Below are 9,183 nucleotides of genomic sequence, written 5' to 3'. Positions count from 1 at the left end.
GCTGTGCACTTGGGGCTGAATATCAAGTGCTTAAAGTGCACAGATTCCACACTGGGCTCATAATCTAAGGAGGAGGAAGAGCAGATAAGGTACTGTAAAATTCCAATTTTGTTTCTTAAATGAACTTCGAAATCTTGCCCTAGAATAGGAGCTACTTTCCAAACCCCCAAAATAAGCTAATTTCAAGGTCCTTCAGGGAAAGTTATTTTAAATTTCACAGGTGCTAAGCTCCAACCAGTTTCAGAGAACCACCCGAAAACTCTACAGAATCTCTGATGGTGCTGGAGATTGAACCGGGATTGCTGGAACTGTGGCTCTATTCCTCCATTCATCAGTATTTACTGTACTGTGTACAGACCACTGTAGAAAACCTGATCAATCAGATTAATAGCATTTACCGAAAACTTACTCCATGCAGAGCACTGAACTATGAGTTTGGAAGAGAGGAAAAGAGAGAGATCTACGATGAATTTGCGGCTTGTGAATCTACGACTCCCAAGACAAATCTGAAGCTTCCAGGAAACTATTGCTGTTTGATTCTTCCATTTGAAACACTGGTTTATGAACTGCCCTTCCTACCCACACCCCACTCCCAGGTGGTTCCCTACACCAGGATCTGATTGGTGGGCAAATCTACTTGTTAAGTCCTCATGCCAGTGACAATTCTCCTCAGGTTCTGAATGTGGAAGGGCAGATATGATGACCAATTAGCACACGGTACATCTTCCTTATCCATGGCAACAGGAACTCTGTTTCCCGGTTCTCCTGAGTACTCGTCTGCTCTTTCCTTCCCCAAAAGCAAAAACTCTGGAAAAAAAGAGATGACAGAAGCTTCAAGATGGGGAACAGTCTGGATGTGATTGCTAGAGTTTGGGGTGGAAGGGAGAGTCTTGAGGAGTTTCATTACCTTTTGAAGTCCAATAATAAATTGAAAACAAATGTGAGGAAAAGAGGAATATTATTTTCGCCTGCGGATTTTCTCCTCTTTTCCCGCAAATCTCTGTGAAACACCCAGGCAAGTCCTTATCCGGTCCACTTCCTCCCCTCCCTTCGACCCACCTCCTCTTCACTAGCGATGTCGAAACTGAGTCTTTGTACAGATGAAAAATTATTTTGTAAAGCTCCCCCTTCCAACGGTTGGTCTTTGCAGAAGTCTCCAAAAATGAATTCTCTGACATTCAGCTGGACTAGCAACGAGGTACTGAACTTGTTGAGGGGAGGGAATGTCACCGTTTGTTGTTGTATTGTACTTTCCCAAGTGCTTAGTTCAGTGATCTGTACACAATAAGTGCTTAAAATGGACGAATGCCAGAAGTAGATATGATCCTTGCCGCCGAGGAGCTTAATCTTTAAAATAGCAGACACCTCAATAAATAACAGAATGCAACATAACTTCAAAATATGTAAATAAGGGTTTTCGGAAGGTTGAGTGGTGGATGAGTGTCCAAGTGCTTAAGTGATGTGGAAGGCAGCAGAATGCTTCAGGGAGATGAAACTTTTTATTAAGTGCTTACCACGTGCCAAGCACTCTACTAAGCACTAGGGTAGCTACAAGATAAGTTGGACACAGTCCCTGTCGCACGTGGGACTCACAGTCTAGGTCAGAGGGAGAAGGATTTACAGACGAGGCCAGAAAAATTAAATGACCCAAGGTCACACAACAGGCAAGTGGCGGAGCCAGGATTAGAACCCAGGTCTTTCTGACTCCCAGGCCTGTGCCCTATCCAATAGGCCAAGCTGCTTCTACTAGACCGTGTTGCTTCCTGACCAAAGAAACATCTGGGGACTTTCACGTGGTGTATAGGTTCAGCAGGAATCCTCGAAAAATCTGGCTCATGTGGAAGACAAAGACCTCAGCAGAAACCTAAACAAAAACTGTTGGTCTAGGGTATTTTGGTGATAAAAGGATGTTGCACATAAAATTCTTGCATGCACTTCTCAGTTTTCCACTGCCAAGCACATGTACTTACTTGTTGCCTGCACCGGCCCAGAAGGATCGTGTCTGAGCGGAGTGCCCCCGTGCAAACCAGCAACATAGTCAGTCAGTCATATTTATTGAGCATTAACTATGTGAGGAGCACTGTACTAAGAGCTTGGGGGAGTAAATCCACTTCTCTTGCACAGGTTCTCTGGCCCAGTTGAGGCTCACCTGTTGACAAAGACCACAAAACTCATCTGTGTAGGAGGTCCATGCCCTGGCCTTAAACCAGTTACTCCAGAACCAGAACTTCTGAGAACTGAAAGGCAAAGTCTCCCAGTAAGCACTCAATGAATGCCTTCGATTGGTAGGGAAGGAAAAAAACAATCAATCAATCAATAGTATTTTTTGACTGCTTACTGTGTGCATAGCACTTAGTTAAGCGCTTGAGAGACTACAATAGTACAACAGAGTGGATAGACACGTTCCTTGCCCACAATGAGCTTACGGTTTAGAGAAAGGAAGGGGAGACAATGAGGCTAGAAGGCAGAAATAAGTAACCATGATAGAAAAATAGGGTGAGACATTCACATTCTCAGAAACATTGCTAAAGTTGCCTCCCTTTCAGTTGTTTTTAATTAAGTGGTTGAAGTCTGTGTTTGGATTTTGGTTTAGTGCTCTCCGCTCCCATCGACTAAAGCTGACTGTTCTCCCCATACCTAGTTTTGTAACAGATGCGGACCACTCAAAGTCAGAAACACTTAATCCCGCTTTGGATCTTGCAAAAATTTCAAACAATAACATGCTGAACATTGAAATTCTTGGAAGAAACATCGGTGTTTTCTTTTCATTTGTCTCTTTCAAAAATAATGGCTTGGTTATGTTAGATACCTTCCCCAAACCATCTGTTAATATTTGAACTAAATCATAACTTTCAGGTTTGAAATATATGTATATCTATGCGTATATAGACATGCATATATAGATATATGCATAGCTATATATAGCAAAATTTGACGGAATAGGGAAAAAAACATTCACTGCTTAACGGGGAAAGATATGCTTCTAATGCATTATCTATTTTTCTTCCTCTTATCCCTGAATGGAAATCCTATAGTGCATTTCCTCGTCACACTAGAATTCATTTAAATAACTGTGGTAGGGAATGGCCCCAATAAACAGATGTGGACATCTGGCCTCTTAATAAAGCCTCCTTCCTCATGGAAGGCTTCACAATGCATTTCAGAAGCACCCTCTATTCTCCTTAGAACCCCCATAAAGATCGACCAATAAAGATCATTCAGTCCATGTTTCCCCACTTCTCAAGAACCTCCAGGCATTTCCCAACCTCCTCCACATTAAACTGGAATTCATTACCTTTGGCTTTAAGGCATTCAATCGCCTCGTACCCTGCTATCTTAGCTCGCTGATTTCTTACCAAAACCCAGCCCACTCCCTGGGATCCTCTAACACCAATCTACTCGCTGGTATATCAGTCGCTTCTACCTCACCGCCGACCCCTTGTCCATGTCCTGCTTCTGGCCAGGAACTCCCTCCCCATCCATAAATGAGACCATCACTTTCCTCACCTTCAAAACCTTATTAAAATCACTTCTCCTCCGGGAGGCCTTCCCCTACTGAGCCCCCATTTCCCCTACTCCCTCTCCCTTCTGCATCACCCTTGCATTTGAATTTGTACCCTTTAAGAGCCTGCTATTTTTCCTACCCTCAACCCCACAGCACTTGGTTCGTATCTACAACTAATTTGAATGCCTGTCTCCCTATCTAGGACGTAAACTCCTTGTGGGCAGGGAACGTGTCTACCAATTCTGTTCATTCATTCATGCAATCGTATTTATTAAGTGCTTACTGTGGGCAGAGAACTGTACTAAATGCTGTTATATTACACTCTACCAAGTACTCTGTACACAGTAAATGCTGAATAGATACAAAAGATTGATCAATAGTACTTAGCACTTACTGTATTTGTGCAGAAGACTGTACTAAAGTAGTAGATGATTTATTAACTCTTTCCGTGTTTTCAAATAACAGAGATGGTGGTATTTGTTAAGTGCTTGCTGGGTGCCGACATCATGCTAAGCCTGGAGTATATAACGGATAATCAGATCAGACATTTTGCCTATCCGACATGGGGCTCACAGTCTAGATGGGGTGGGAGGACAGGTGTTAAATCTCCTTTTTACAGATGAGAAAATTGGAGCGCCGATACGTCAAGTAACTTGCCCGAGGTCCTGTACAGCAAGCAAATGGTGGAGTCAAAATTTGAATTCAGGTTCCTGAGTCCGATGCCCGGGTTTTTTCCACTAGATCATACTGCTTCCTTCTAATTCCTATTTGAATAAACACCATCGATCCCCGCACACACCCCCATCTCCTTATCCGTTTCAACCCAGGTGATTGAATTTCTTTCTCAGCGATATCCTAGGAATTCACTAGTCTGTCCTTCTAGATTTCCAGTGAGATATTCAAATGTAAGCTCCTTGAGGGAAGGGATCATATCTACTCATTCTATTGTCCTTTCCCTGTAACTCAGGAGAAGCAATGGTGACCTCCTGGAAAGAGCCCAGGCATGAGAGTCATGGGACTTGGGTTGTAATTCCAGCTGTGATGCCTGCTACATGACCTTGGACAAGGGACTTTAACTCAGTTCCCTCATCTGTAAAATGGGGATGAAATATCTGTTCTCCGTCCTCATTAGACTGTAAGTCTTGTGTGGGATGGGAACAGTGTCTGATCTGATTATCAGTGTGGCTCAGTGGAAAGAGCATGGGCTTGGGAGTCAAAGGTAATGGGTTCTAATTCTGGTTCCTCTGCTTGTCTGCTGTGTGACTTTGAGCAAGTCACTTAATTTCTCTGTGCCTCAGTTACCTCATCTGTAAAATGTGGACTTTGAGCCCCTCGTGGGACAACCCGATCACCTTGTATCCCCTCCAGTGGTTAGAACAGTGCTTTGCACAAAGTAGGCACTTAACAAATACCATCATTATTATTATTATTATTACCCCATTGCTTAGTACAGTGCTTGGCCCATATTTATCACCTAGTAAATACCACAATTTTTATTACTGGGAGTAATATAGTATAGTATTGTGCATCCAGTAATTGCTCAATAAGTACCATTGATTGATTCCAAATCCAAGGTGCATACTGTGTTTGAACCGAGTCCTTAAACTCATTCTTCCCACTATGAAATGGAGTACCTGAAAACTCTGCTAGATTTGCCGCTACAGTGGAGCAGCGTTTCTAAGTAGTGGATGATTCTGTAATCATTTTTCCACCAACAGTTCTCTAGCAGTTCTAGAACGCAGCAAGATTGCTCTCTGAGAAACAAACAGGAAGAATGAATCCATCTGTACTCTAAATTAAACCCTCAGGTCTGGAGCTGAGGCAAGTCTACAGTGTTCGATTGCCTGGAGTTTCATTACATAACAGACTAATTGCTCAGTGGTTTGGATGGAACTTTCCAACACGGGTCAACTGCAGAGTAAGAAGAGATAGCTAAAACCTAGGAATTAAAAACACAAGTCCAACAGTGAATCTGCCCCAGTGAATTAGAAGAGCAAGCCCTGTGATTAAAATCTAGATCAGAATGAAAATTCACCTAGCCAACCTCTGTGAAGATGGAGCAGAGAAGGAAGGGGATTTGTAGGTATTAATGAACAGTTAAAATAGATGTAGCTTAAGGCCTCTGGAAGAAGCACATCTGGAAAATCAATGGAGACCCCCGGGGATTCTCAGACTCCTTTCAACCTCTCTCCATTGGAAAGCCTAAAGACGCTTGGGGGTGAATATTCGCTGACAAGACAAAAAAAAAAAAAAATCCAGCTTCAACAGAAGAGCTCCTATACTTCTTGAGGCTTTTCTCAGTCCCCCCTTTTGGAGAAGTCTTCTGTATTTGTTCTTTCCACCTTGCATGAATAGCAAATAGCTGCCTAATTTCAAACTGTCACAGATGAGGAGGCCTGAGAGGACAGATAAACAAAGGCTGTGTCTGAGGGCTGTGTTTGCCAAGAGGATGAAAAATCTCAATTCTGCTGGTGTTTTCACAGGTGCTGACTGTGAAATGAGAGTTGCTTTTCTTCTTCCTCTTCTTTTTTTTTTTTGTCAGCTGCTGTGGAATGAGAAAAGTTTGCAAAAGAGGAGGAGGTGATGGGGGAAGGGCAGAGCTGTCTTCTGATGACCATTTCCTTTCATGCCATCTCTTGGAGGCTAGCACAAAGAGGTGAAATTATACACCAAATGGTAGGCAGCTGCTGCAGGCTTTGTGTGTGCTGTTGTAAAACGTGAAGGGAAGGAGAAAAATGCCAATTATCTTGAACAAAAACATTTCGCCTTGGGAAGATCTTGGGCATTAAAAAAAAAAAGTCTTCCTGCCGAAAGAGATTTTAATGCATCCATTTAAATGCGAAGTCATAAGATGTTTCATTTTAAATGAAAATTAATGTTCTAGAAAAAGTTCTTTAGCCTGTTTTTACCTTACAGACTTCAGTATTGTGAGGTTTGCCAAAATGGAACTAAAATCACTTTTGGAAACCCAGAATTGCTTTTGGCAAAACCTTAACTAGCTCTGTCTCTGTTTCTACTCACCCAACCCCCCAAAACCCACACTATGTTGAATGTCCCCAAAGACATATTAAATGATCCAAATCGATCAATAATCACTGTTTTTTCTTAAGTACTGGTAGGTCTATGCCCCAAAATCTGGAGTTAATATTCTAATTTGGTTTAACTCAGCTATGAGTCAAAAATAAACAGATTTCAATGGTGAAATCCGATGGTTTATGATAATTACAATTTTTGAAAACTTTTTGTGCTTTATCATTTAGGATGAGAATAATAAAACAATGCTTTCAGAGAAGATAATAGTAGGTAGTTTTAAAAGTCCTGTATTATTTGGCTAACTTTTTCTGACATTTGGAAAACCCTCATTTTAAACAAAGCCCATTCAAGTTGTTTAGACACTGTCAAAGTGAAGCATATTATTATTTGCCAAAATTCTGGAGAATAACACATTGTGTGTGTAGGGAGAGTGGATTGTTTGCAAAACCACATTCTCTGGTGATTTTGTAAATAATCCACTATTTCCCTTTATTGGAACTGCTCTAGATTTCTAGATTCCAATGAAGGAAAGTAATTCCCTATTATGAGAAGGATTATCTCGTAAGCTTTTTCTAGTCTTCCCAGAAACCAGATGCAAGATTCCATGAACAACTGTGTAAAACTTTGACTCCTGTTTTAACTAGCACCCTAAGAAAACATTAAAAATTGCTTAATCCAAGTCAGTTTCAATACAACAAAGTTTTAGATATGCAAACAATCCCACCCTCCTCCCCCGAGATGTATTAAAATGAAAGTTGGTTTAGATGTCCCAGTAGCTTGAGAGAATGAAATAGAAGAGATAGGTAATAACAATAATAATAATGTTGGTATTTGTTAAGCGCTTACTATGTGCAGAGCACTGTTCTAAGCGCTGGGATAGATACAGGGTAATCAGGTTGTCCCACGTGAGGCTCACAGTTAATCCCCATTTAACAGATGAGGTAACTGAGGCACAGAGAAGTGAAGTGATTTGCCCACATTCACACAGCTGACAAGTAGTATTGAGGACAGGTAGTATTCCTGTCCTCAACCTAAGTGGGAATCTAAATATTTGAATCAAAATGGGACTGAATATTTTGGGAGGTATTCTTGTCATTTGCATTTGTTATTTTTTTACTACTATCTCTGCCTTTAAATAATCTCTGCCCAGAGAAAAATCCACAAAGTGGTGTTTCATTGGATACTGCTGCTATATATAATAGGGATTGGGGTAATTTGATTCTATTACTAACCTAAGGTAAGGCCCTTAAACCATAATATGTTTCCTTAAAATGAGGATTAAAATCCCGTTTTGATCTTCAATAATGAGTGTCTGCCAAGCACTTTGAGATTTGTGACAGGAGTGATAAAGGGCAGATTCCGTGGTTACTATTATTTCTTTCTTCAATTTGGTATACTCGATCAATGGTATTTAGGACTTACCATGTTCAGAACACTGTTTTAAAGGCTGAGAAGGGCATATCCAAAACAGAAAACCCTCCCTGCACTCAAGTTACTTGTGATCTAATGCGAGAAGCAGGCAGTCATACATTATTTAGAAACAGTGGAAAGAGAAGGAAGAACATGATTTACTGGTAGAACTGAAAATAATGTCGGATGAAATAACTATTTGAATATCCCTTCTCAGGGTCGCACCTGGAGAGTTTCCAGTAGTCTACCAGTCTTGGCTACAGAAGGGACGGTCAAGCAGAGGCCTGTCCATTCCATTCCTAGCTTGGGCAGTGGCTAGCAAGTGGAAGGTGATCTGCTACAAGTCAAAACTTACCCATGCTGGGCAGCAGCAGCACGGGAGAGAATAGGGCAGGGATTCCAGTTTACTGCTTGGAATGAGGCAGTGGTAAACCACTTCTGTATTTTTACCAAGAAAACTCTTTGGATCCACTACCAGAATGATGGCAAATGGAGGTGGGGCGTTCTGGGAGAGATGTGTCCGGCGTGACACTGTGGGTCAGAGGTGACCTGACAGCATAAGACAAGATTTGAATATGCATAAATGCTGAGAAGGGGCATAAATAGAAGTTGGAGTATTGGGAATTGATCAGGACAGGCTTCCTAGGGACCTGAAGATGGGGAGAGCTTGCCTGTCAATCAATCAATTATCCATCAATCATTCGTATTTGTTGATCGCTTATTTTGTGAAGAGTAACAGAGAAAAACTCCTCACTGTTGGCTTCAAAGGTCATCACCTTGCCCCCTCCTACCTCACCTCCCTCCTCTCCTTCTCCAGCCCAGCCCGCACGCTCTGCTCCTCTGCTGCTCGCCTCCTCACTGTGCCTCATTCTCACCTGTCCCGCTGTTGACCACTGGCCAACGTCCGACCTCTGGCCTGGAACGCCCTCCTTCCTCACATCTGCCAAACAATCACGCTTCTCCCCTACAAAGCCCTACTGAAGCCTTACTTCCTCCCCAGACTTAACCCCCCCTTTTCTTCAGCTCTTCCTCTCCTCCCCATCACCCCGACTCATTCCTTTCGTTCTACCCTCCTGCCTTGTTCCACGGAACTTGTGTGTATATGTACATACCTATAATTCTATTTATATTAATTCCCATTTACTTGTTTTGACATCTCTCTCCCCCCTTCTAGACTGTGAGCCCGTTCTGGGCCAGGATTGTCTCTCTTTTTTGTTGAATTGTACTTCCCCAGT

The 9,183-nt window shown here is 42.1% G+C and overlaps 1 non-coding gene across 1 annotated transcript; it reads left to right on the top strand.

Annotated features, from left to right (window-relative positions):
* Positions 1-8,155: 8,155 nt before the first annotated feature.
* On the top strand, positions 8,156-8,293 carry LOC114809463. The gene has a single exon (XR_003757247.1). It is a non-coding gene; the product is annotated as a small nucleolar RNA SNORA7 (small nucleolar RNA).
* Positions 8,294-9,183: the final 890 nt, after the last annotated feature.

Source organism: Ornithorhynchus anatinus, chromosome 2 (genome assembly GCF_004115215.2).
Source record: "Ornithorhynchus anatinus isolate Pmale09 chromosome 2, mOrnAna1.pri.v4, whole genome shotgun sequence".
NCBI lineage: Eukaryota > Metazoa > Chordata > Mammalia > Monotremata > Ornithorhynchidae > Ornithorhynchus > Ornithorhynchus anatinus.
This window is presented reverse-complemented; position numbering and strand designations above follow the sequence as displayed.